Source organism: Astatotilapia calliptera, chromosome 23 (assembly GCF_964374335.1).
Source record: "Astatotilapia calliptera chromosome 23, fAstCal68.1, whole genome shotgun sequence".
Lineage (NCBI taxonomy): Eukaryota > Metazoa > Chordata > Actinopteri > Cichliformes > Cichlidae > Astatotilapia > Astatotilapia calliptera.
In genome coordinates, this window is record NC_137443.1 from 19,129,891 (window position 1) to 19,141,363 (window position 11,473).

At 42.6% G+C, this 11,473-nt stretch overlaps 2 long non-coding RNA genes across 2 annotated transcripts; one reads left to right on the forward strand and one right to left on the reverse strand.

The window, feature by feature from the left end:
• Window positions 1-6,488: 6,488 nt before the first annotated feature.
• LOC145424263 (uncharacterized) lies at window positions 6,489-8,518 on the forward strand. The gene is made up of 2 exons (XR_013905282.1): window positions 6,489-7,063; window positions 7,953-8,518. It is a non-coding gene; the product is annotated as an uncharacterized LOC145424263 (long non-coding RNA).
• A 43-nt stretch (window positions 8,519-8,561) lies between these two features.
• LOC145424264 (uncharacterized) lies at window positions 8,562-10,396 on the reverse strand. The gene is made up of 3 exons (XR_013905283.1): window positions 9,722-10,396; window positions 8,980-9,061; window positions 8,562-8,805 (listed from the first exon to the last, which is right to left on the reverse strand). It is a non-coding gene; the product is annotated as an uncharacterized LOC145424264 (long non-coding RNA).
• Window positions 10,397-11,473: the final 1,077 nt, after the last annotated feature.

Genomic DNA, 11,473 nt, shown 5'->3' on the forward strand with positions numbered 1-11,473 from the left:
GGACGTCGGGCTAGCGATTTTGCAAGCCCTGTATCTGATTGAGGAATCACTCATCTTTGGAAAAGAGAGTTTATTACAGAGAAATGGCTCTTTCCAAAATAAAAGCTATACTATCCGCTTCTTCTGGGCTATATTCTCAGCAGCATAAGGAGAATCACGTGCTAACAGCTGTCTAAATGACTCGGGTAAAGTTTGTAGCATGCTTGTTGTTTTTGTCTTTGCACTAGGATGATGTCGGCGTAAATGTGCAGTCATATTCGTTGTGTTCCCGCTAGTGCTTTCAGGTTAATCTCGTTGAAATTACCTTAACGCCACAACACGGCAAATCTCCGTTAACGAGCTACCGCCGATCGCCCCGTGCATGGGGCTAGACGGCCAACACGTTAACGAGCTAACTGCGCTAACACACTAGTTCACACCAATGTAATTGAGCATTGCGTGGCACATCCAACATACTGTTTTACTTTAGTCCATGACTCGCTTACCTTCAGGGTCATACGTCACATGAAAACCAAAATAATTCCAAACGCCAGATCTGAATGAGAGTGGGGGAGGTCCATCTTGCAAGGAGAGCTTAACTTCTGTCTCGCTAGCTTGCCCTGCGCTCTTCCTCCTGACTATGCTGTCTGTGTTGAGCGCTCAGTGGATCTGCGCTCGACAGTGCAGCCTAGGCGGAGTAGTCGAACGCAGATTCACTGAGCGCTCAACACAGACAGCATCGTCAGAAGGAAAGTTGATAAAATAAATTACAAATGTTGTATTGTTCGATACATATGCGTACCGAACCGAAAGCACTGTATGAACGGTTCAATATCGATATGAATATCGTTGCACCCCTTATATATATATATATATATATATATATATATATATATATATATATATATATATATATATATATTGTTCCGGATTCAAATATTGGGGATGGACACGAGAGGAAAAGCCAAAATAACAACACTGGTCCGGCCGGGTTGAGTCAAACGATGATTTTAATGATCACACGCGTGGGAGATGGACGCCGTACGCAGACAGCATCAGATCTCAAAATGGTGGAGCATTGATCAAACTCTTATAGCCTCTAGTGGCCCCCACCTAGTCATAAAAGCCTAAACATTCACATTCTTTCTCTCACACAGCGCCTAACCTACGACCTTGGTTCCCTGTTTATCTGCTCCTGCTGAGATGGGGCAGAAAACCTCTCCAGTATGTTCTGTTCTCTTCTAATCAGACAAATAAGGCGATGACTTTCTGCGAACAGTATTTCTTATAACTCAGCAGTATAATGCATCATAAAACAATATCATTCATTCACAATAAATCAGCAGTCTAATGTAATGCAAATCAGTTTAACAAATGCAAAAGTTATCAGCTTCTTCTAATTCAGGAGAATAATGCAAACTAAAACTACATAATAATTCACAATCTTTAATTAGGGGTCTAACATGGCATAAAATAATATTATAATCCCACACTCCCCCTATTGTAATACACCCTGTAATCCAGTGTGGCCGGGTTCATTTCTTCTTACCCCTGAGGCCCTTTGTCCCCCTGTTGGGCGAACCATATGTGAGATGACCTCTGTGTTTGCGCAGTTCAGGTGCAAGAAAAACTATTATTACAACAATAGCAGGTACAGATGACACTCCCCAGTTCTCCCACAGCTTTATTTTGGTGCTACCTTATACCCTTCAGACGTACTCAGACTAGAACCTCTGTCTGAGGAGCTTTTAGCCTTTATTTTATTGCTGCAGCTACCAGTGTCTTCCAGTCGTGTGATCCTCTGCTCTTCTTTCTTCAACCTCAGGGGTTAGACAACCCTTCAGTCGTTGCACAGATCAGGGGATTATTCTGCCCCGATTTCCAACAACGATCTGTGTATCCTCGGGTCACAACTGTGTCCCCCAGAAAAAGGAACAGGAACGTGTCCCCCTTTTGCCCAAGAGCCTCTCGAACCTCGTTGGTCTGGTGTTCCTGGATTTCCACCAACCCCTTCATGGTTATTGCTGTGTTTATGGGATCCATCCTTTTGAGGTGACTAATCGGAGCCCAAACGCCATGACACTTGGACCCAGTTGGTGTCTCGGCAGTCACCATGTCTGTCTCTGCTGCGAAGGATCCTCGTATATCTGTGACCTCGTCTGGTGTCTGTTCCTTTCTCTGTAAGAGACAGAAAACCAAAACACCTCTCTGCCTAGCTCTAATAATCTAATGTTGTTATCTACTGACCTTCTGGGGATTCAGAATTGGTTTAGAATATTCAGAATGTCCCAGGGACTTATTCTAATCATATCCTATGTGTGTGTAAGTGTGTTTGCATTTAGCCCTCTGCACTCAAAGTCAATACCTGCAACATATCAGTCCGGACCATCACGCCGAACGAAGCTTATGACCTTCAAAAGACCGAGTGCCAACTCATTATAAGCACATTTGCAAGGTGTGTCTGAAAATTATTAAAACCACTCATATTAAGAAAAGACATCAAAAACAAATTAGCCATTTTTAATTCTCACATTTGCCCCTCCCTTTTCACAAAAATCATGCGTTTCCTACTGCCTACCGTCCCACGGTTTCCTCTCCAGTGTGGTACTCAGCTTCTCGTGAACACAGGCATTTTATCTTCTGAACGCTATTCAGTTCATTTCAATGATTAATACTTAAACGTGGAAATAATGATTTATGCTCCTCACTGGATCTCTAAAAAAGTCCAGAAACCTTTTGGGTCACCATTAGCTTAAGTTTTACCGTACCTAAGTTATTAAAACACAAATGAAGTCATAAAAATATTCATATAACCCTTGTTTGATGTTAAAACTCAACTACCCCCCCCCTTTTTTTTTTTTCAGTGTGTTCATTCTTCAATTAAATCTCACTCACAACAATGTGGCGCTCCGAAATAAAACTCACACCGTTAATTCATCATTTTCACTCTGTACCACTGCTCCTTATCAGGCTGTGTGAAGCACAGTAAACAATTCAGTCGAGGCCTTAAGCCATAAACAGACATCACACACAGACATTGTTTTCGTAACCAAACTGCTTTAGACCCTGTCCCCTAAATCTACACAAATGCCCTCAGGGTGGCATGAAATGCATTTAACCAATAAACAATCAATGGCTTCTTGTTGTTGTAACAGATTCTGTATTTGGATGTTTGTGTGCAGCATTTTGCGTGTCAGCATAAGCATTTGTTAGTAAAGCATTCTTCATTGCATCAGCGTGTGTGTGTGCATCATTCTTCATTGCACAGGTGTGTGCATGTGTGTGTGTGTCATTTCTCACTCAATCAACGAGTGCATATGTGTTCATATGTGTGTTTCTCTTCATTCTGAGTCAGTGTATGTAGATGTGTGTGTTTGTGTTTGTGTTCATCACTTTCCTGTTCTGGTGTTCTGGGTAAACCACGGCCTGAAGTGTGCCCTGGGGTCCTGCGCTGCCTGCTGCTGCTCAAAGTTCTGTCCATACTGGTTCTGGCCCCAATTGAGGCAGTCCTTTTCTCCAGTGTCCTGCATCTTCTCCTTGTTCCGCTCCTCCTTAACTTGACCCTTTTGCTTCTGTAGCTCCTTCAGGGTTTGCTCCTGCTGTTGGAGCTTTTTCGTCAGGTTTGGCGACCTCCTGCTCCAGCAAGCTCCGGCCTGATTTCAAGTCCTGTATCTGGGACTCCAAGCCTGACTGATGGGTTCGATTAGCAGCCAGCTCCTCTTGAGTCATGCTCAGTTTCTGCTCTGATGCCTTGAGCTCTTACTGAGGGCAGAAACCTCAGAGTCTTTTCCGTACAAGTCAGATTGAAGTCTATTTATGTTTTCCTTGCTTTGCTCCACGGCCTTCTGCAGCTCTGCTGTTCGGCTCTTCTCAGAGGTCAGCTCCTGGCTGAGCCCCGACACCTGTGCCTTCAGCTTATTTTCTTCTTGTGCTTTTGTCCATTCTGAGGTGCCTCCTGACCTCAGTTACTCCTCCTGTCTCTGGCATGCCCTTTTTGCTGCCCGATCATCTGTGTTGGTCTGTCACTGTCCTGCACAGTTTTAATGCAGAGTTGTTAAGGTCAGCATTGTTTTGCTCGGCCTCACTTTTCATCCGGGCTTAATGGGCGTCTCGTCACAGCTCTGTCAGCTGAAGCTGTCTGGAAATCTCCCCCGTGTAGTGAAATGGGCCTCGGATCTAACGTTCTCCATCTCCGCTGCATGAGATCGTTTTCCTGCAGCAGTGTTGACATTTTCAGGTTTTTGTTGTGGGTCCAGCTGCTGTAGCATTTGGTCAGGGTCACATCAAAGATGGTAGAGGAGAGCAGGAGTCCAGGTCAGCCTCGGCTTTCCGGGCCGACAAAGCAGCCTGTAATCAAGCATAAAGAGAAAAAACAAAAACAAAACAAAAACAGACGAACAGGAAAATGATGTTGTGTTGGCTGTGTTATTCAGAGAGGGGAGAAACAACGGGGCCAAGCCCTGTGTCAGCCTTCTCTCCCCCTTTTTTTGTTTTTTCTCACTATATAATCAACTCATAACCCACCAAGCTGACAGGACAACACAGGTACATGTTAAAATTCTTAAGATCATGTTTAAAAGCCCAAAAAAGGAATTTTCTTTCATTCAGTAATCACTTGTATCAATCAATCAGCAGAAAACATGTCACAATTTGAATCTTTTAACCACTAAATTTGTCGTGTCATCACTGGTTGGTCAGACCAGTGTCCCTTTTTTTGAAGTTAAGTTGTTGTCCTGCAACTCAGAGAGTTTATTTGTTAGTAGTGGATAACCTTTATCATTTAACAACAGGTGTATGTTAAGTTTCGCTGCTTTAACCTTGCTGGAAAATCTTCACGTGTTCATGAATGTAAGCTGTTTTTTTCATTGCGTGTGTGTGCATTTGTAGGTGGGTTATTTTAACTTTTTTCTCAAACAAGGCATTCCTCTAACACGTGCCTTTCTCATACATTTCTTTGGTTGTGTGTGTGTTTTTATTTTGTTTCCCAAATTTTATTTCCCACCTTAAATAACAGCATTCCATGTCTTCAGCCAGGAGTCAGAGCTTGCTTGTGAGATTTCAGGGACACATGGTGCTAATAGCAAATCAGCCAAAAACTTGCCTGAAAATTTCCAGTGATGGTAACCGATAACTGGAGGAGAAGATGTCCTTTAAGCTTCTTTTCAGGGTGGGGACAAAGCTGGGATCAAACTTTAAACTTTTGAGCCAAAGCTTGGCCTGTCTGTCGTCCAAATTCTGTTAATCTATACTTTTGCCGCTGTACTCAGGTTTCCAGGTTGAGAGAAATCCACCTGTATTAAAACACTAAAACATCCACTTACTATTTCTTTTCTGAAAACATCCATTCGCTTCATCTGCCTAGATTTTACTCTCTCTCTCTCTTGGTGCATACTTCACACAGTCAGGCAGTTGCCTTTTATGGGCAAGCAAAGTTCCTGTCACACACATACACACAGCTACTCACTCCAGCAGCTGCAAAGCTGTCTTCACGTCCTCTGTCCACACTCTCCGCCACAATCCTCCGTCCTCAATTTGAATGTATAAAACCAGTAATAATTATCCCTAGAAACACACCCTCAAGAAAATTCACTGTATTCAGTCATTTATCCATACTCACTGTGACCAATGCAATTCATGTAAAGAAGATCCCCTATAGGTGAAATTTTAATTCGGCACGACCCCGAAATAAGCATGCCTTTTATCTAAGTATGATGAAATGAAATTACTACACCACCTCTAGTGCTGAACCTCGTGCTTGATCACACCCTATATTATGATAAAAGCAACAGTAAATCAAATGTAACTGCTTATATTATTGAACTGAAACAAGAACCACTTAAAAAAATCTTATAAATCCTGCTTCACACCACAAAACTGAAACAAATCACAGCTGTATTTATCACTCAATCTTACTCTGCCGACTGAAGTGCCGGTCTAAATCATGCACGATTTGTCTCTTCTATATACTGTATATAGTATATTATTTTATTCTATTCTGTACAGCTGTGTACTGTATTTATTCTTATTGTATTCTAATTTTTGCGTCATAACTTTTGCACTGTCCACTTCCTGCTGTGACAAAACAAATTTCCCACGTGTGGGACTAATAAAGGTTATCTTATCTTATCTTATCTTATCTTATCAAAACCCAGCCAAACATCAAACATTCACCGTAGTCATTCAAAACTTTAATTGTAATATTATAATCGGCAAAATCAGCGTCTTAATTACAGGCATGTATCATTGTTTGCAAATCATAATTATAAAACTCAAAAACACGCTAAACAGGAAGCAAAAGTCCTCTGCGCGCTTCACAGCAGCCACCTCGTTTGCATGTTCACACACTGTCTAAAAATAGCTCGCAGAGCTGCAGCGCGCTGACGTCACACACAGCCTCGTTTCACACACACACTAACTCTCTTATTTTATATATATACAAAGATGTCTTATATTTACAATCACTCTCAGGCCTGACAGCTTTAGCGCCTACACAGTTTTGACAAATTTAAGTTAACGGGTCCAACCGAAGAAAGTCCAACTTTTTTGTAATCAATTAACCAGTATCAGAGTCTAACGGTGTGTTCACACCGAACGCGATGGGCGCGTGAAAAAAGCCCCAAACGCCCCTAACTTGACGCGTGCACATTCGCACCTCTACGCGTGTCCAAGAAAAATCCATCGCGCCCCAAAATATCATATTTTAACGCGCGTGAACCGGAAATGTGGGAGGGATGTGGGAGGAAGTTTTGCAAGACCGGTATCTTTGCAAGATGGCAGCTGTCGAGCTAGCGCTTGAAGAGAGAGTCTCCTTTCTCTATTTACTGTGGAGAGCAGAGTAGCGGCGTAAAGGACATCCTTGCCGTACCTGGGTCCATCAGGTCCTCCAGAGGCGTGAGCAGTTTGGTGAGTTTCACCACTTGCTCCAGGAGCTGCGCCTGGATGACGGCCGATTCCAGCGCTATCACCGTCATTCACTCGGCCAGTTTGAGGACCTGCTGTCCCGCGTCGGTCCCAGAATCGCCCGCCTAGACACCAACTACAGGCGCTCAATCCCACCTGCAGAGCGCCTGTCCGTCTGCCTGAGGTTAGTAAAAGTGTTTAATACGGTAGTCCTTTATTGATACCTGTGCTAATATATGCTAAACCATCCATTTATACACTGCTAACATGGATGTGCTATGCTAACAGTGAATGCTCTCGGTGTTTACTGAAAGCAAACTGTGGTACAGAGACGACTGTTTATAATATTTCTAGTGATACTCAGAAGCTCTCATCAAGCCCCGATTTAATTCGATTTATGCTGTTATCAGTGTTTGCGATGATAGCATGGCTGTGGTGTCACATCAATGTATGCGCTCGGTGTTTGCTGATATCAAACTGTAGCATTAGGACCACTGAGTTAACCTTGTAGTGATACTCACTCCTTTTTATTTAGACCTGGTTTAATTCTGGGATAGTTGAATATTTGTATATAATCCCTGCAGCTGTCAGACTCTATAGCAGGGGTCACCAGCCTTTATTAAAACAGAGTTAGATAAAACTGAACAGTTTGGTTCATCTCTAGTTACATGGTTCTATCTTGATAAGCTGTCTTATCACAGATTAATTTTTCAAAAATATTAATGATTTAAGCAAGGAAAGGGCTACATGTCAACACACAACTCTTTATTTCTATTAATGTCTTACTTCATTCCTACCTGATTGACATGTTTAGGAATTATGAGTGATTGGCTCACTGTAGTTGTAAAAGTTGCTACCAATCAAATTATGATATGTTAAAGTTAAAATAAAACACAACTGTTTTAGATATTATCTAATATACATTTTGTAATTATCCTTATAATTACAAAATCTTTTATGTAAGATTTAAGTTTTGTGATTTAAATCTGACATCACAAAAGTATTTTGGAATTTGAATAATGTATTTTGTAACTGCAGTACACATAATACTGATTTTGAACAATTTTGTCCAGGTTCCTTGTCACCGGGGACTCCTTCAGCACCAAGCGTTCAGTTTCAGAGTCGGTGTGTCCACGGTGAGCCAGATCACCCCCCAGGCAGTGACGGCCATCTGGGACTATCTAGTGGACGACTTCATGGCTGTGCCTTCACCTGGAGACTGGCGGTCCATCACAGAGGGATTCCAGGAGCGCTGGAACTTTCCTCTGTGCTGTGAAGCTCTGGATGGGAAGCACATCCAGACAAAGGCACCCCATATATCATATAGGAGACACACACATTGATATACACTAAATATTTATTTCATTTCTTTTTTGTGGTGCCCAAATTTATGCACCTGCTTGATTTTGTTTAAATAATTATTGCACACTTTCTGTAAATCCAGTAAACTTCTTTTCACTTCTCAAATATCACTGTGTGTGTCTCCTGTATGATATTTAACTGACATTTTTTATTGTAACAACCAACGATTTATACAGGAAAATAATGTCTATTAACAAGGTTGCCCAAACTTCTGCATCCCACTGTATTAGTATATTTTGTCATTAGTATAATATGAAATAAATTCTACATGTGTCAAGTCGTGTGCCAACATTTGCTGTGTAGTAGAACTGAGACATTAGTCATTATAAACATTTATTTGAAATAATATTAAAAGTCTCAAACAGAAAAACATTAAACATAAATATATAAAATATAAGAATTTACAGAGAGACAGGAATAAAAAGGACCAGCTGCTCTCCAGAGCAGGAACAAGGCTGAGGAGGAACTGCTCCATTGGAGACTGGTGTGGCTCCAGCTCCACCACCGATGGACCGTACTGGGACCCGTCCCTCATCTGCCTCGGAGCCGTCCTCCCCTGTGGGCCTGTAAAACAGCACAAAACACAAAGAAATGAGAAGGCTGCTACTAGATTTTAATTTCAACATTGAAAAAAACAAACCAAAAACAGGATATAATCAGATTGGTTGTAGATATTTAGTAAAGGTGATCACAGGCAATCCCACCGACTAAAAAGGTATCAGTGCTTGCTCTACATACCTGTGGGTGCAGCAGCAGGAGCTCAGGGACTGGGGAGCCAGGAGAAGCAACAGGGGATGCTCTGCTGCAGAATCAGTTGGTTCTATCAATACAGTATTAAATGTTAACAGGTTGAATATAATAATCATAGAGTAGACAGTGGTCCCTCATTTATTGCAGCAGGGGTTCTCAGAATAACTAGCCCCTGGCCACGCACTTTATACACTTTTTCCCCCACACACATGAACATTGGTCACAGTTCTCACAATTGATTCTCAAAGTGCAAACCTTTGTAGATTGCAAAACGTAAAAGTATTATTATGCCGCGGTTTGTCTTCATCTGCCCGCCACTTTCGTGCGCCTTTTTCCCTCGCGGTGCAGGTGTCTATTTCCGAATGAGGCTCATAGTTATGGGTGTTTTTGTGCTGTTTTTTCTATTGGACGTGATGGTTATCAAAACCAAACGTGATAAATTTGGCAAGCGCAGGAGATTTGTCAATCAGGCTGCAGAATGCAATGCTGTCAGGTGCAAAAAAAGAAAATCAAAATCAAAAAAAAAAGAGGCAGTGACGGATGAACAGCGGGACTACTGTGAGCTGTTTATTAATAAACAATAAAATATATTCTTAAATGACAACATGCCTAAAAGCAGAACGGTATTTGTACGTCAGTGGGAAAATAGCGGTGGCTTGCTAGCTTTTGTGCGGCTTCCCCGGGTCAGTGAAAACTTTAGAGAAAACTTAAGAAAAATGAATGAACTTACCAGGTTGCCCGATCTCTTTACATATCTTCCTCCAAGCTCGGTCCTTTATATTCCTGTCTCGGTCCAGAAAGCAGCTGGTGTCGTACGGCTCCGGGTTGTTTGCTACGGCATTGATTAGTCTTCCTTCTATTGAAGAATAAAGGGCTTTGGCTGGATCTGCCCCTTTGAACTAGGTAACAGCCACGTCACCAGGCTCCTGATTGGTTGTCGCGGCGCGATTTGACGCTGGAGTTCAGATTTTTCCATCTCGAGCGGGGGACGCGAAACGCGTGTATGCACAAAATGCAACACATAAACTCACGCGCGTGGTTTTTTTCGCGAGTCAAACGCCTGAAACGCGCTACACTCACGCACGTTTCAGGCGTTTTCGCGTTTTCGCGACGCAAATCTGCTTCCGAGTTTTCGCGGGAGCCGCAATCGCGGGTCAGCGCGCCTTTCCATTGACTTTACATGTAAGCCTGACGCTCCGCCTGCTTCTATCGCGTTCGGTGTGAACACACCGTAACTGTTTCTGGCCTAATCTCTAAAATCCCTAACTCAATTTAACAGTGTCCAAAAAAGCGCAGATACCGTTCCAAACGGTAAAGTGGTGAAACCACTAGTTATTCTGGAGTGCCCCAAGCTCCACAGTGACCAACTGACTATCCCTCAAAGAGGACAAGGACTAGGCGTCCCTGGCAGAAAGTTCCTTTTTGATATATATATATATATATATATATATATATATATATATATATATATATATGCATATACAGTGGGGCAAAAAAGTATTTAGTCAGCCACCGATTGTGCAAGTTCCCCCACCTAAAATGATGACAGAGGTCAGTAATTTGCACCAGAGGTACACTTCAACTGTGAGAGACAGAATGTGAAAAAAAAATCCATGAATCCACATGGTAGGATTTGTAAAGAATTTATTCGTAAATCAGGGTGGAAAATAAGTATTTGGTCAATACCAAAAATACAACTCAATACTTTGTAACATAACCTTTGTTGGCAATAACAGAGGTCAAACGTTTACTATAAGTCTTTACCAGGTTTGCACACACAGTAGCTGGTATTTTGGCCCATTCCTCCATGCAGATCTTCTCGAGAGCAGTGATGTTTTGGGGCTGTCGCCGAGCAACACGGACTTTCAACTCCCGCCACAGATTTTCTATGGGGTTGAGGTCTGGAGACTGGCTAGGCCACTCCAGGACTTTCAAATGCTTCTTACGGAGCCACTCCTTTGTTGCCCGGGCGGTGTGTTTTGGATCATTGTCATGTTGGAAGACCCAGCCTCGTTTCATCTTCAAAGTTCTCACTGATGGAAGGAGGTTTTGGCTCAAAATCTCACGATACATGGCCCCATTCATTCTGTCCTTAACACGGATCAGTCGTCCTGTCCCCTTGGCAGAAAAACAGCCCCATAGCATGATGTTTCCACCCCCATGCTTCACAGTAGGTATGGTGTTCTTGGGATGCAACTCAGTATTCTTCTTCCTCCAAACACGACGAGTTGAGTTTATACCAAAAAGTTCTACTTTGGTTTCATCTGACCACATGACATTCTCCCAATCCTCTGCTGTATCATCCATGTGCTCTCTGGCAAACTTCAGACGGGCCTGGACATGCATTGGCTTCAGCAGCGGAACACGTCTGGCACTGCGGGATTTGATTCCCTGCCGTTGTAGTGTGTTACTGATGGTGACCTTTGTTACTTTGGTCCCAGCTCTCTGCAGGTCATTCACCAGGTCCCCCCGTGTGGTTCTG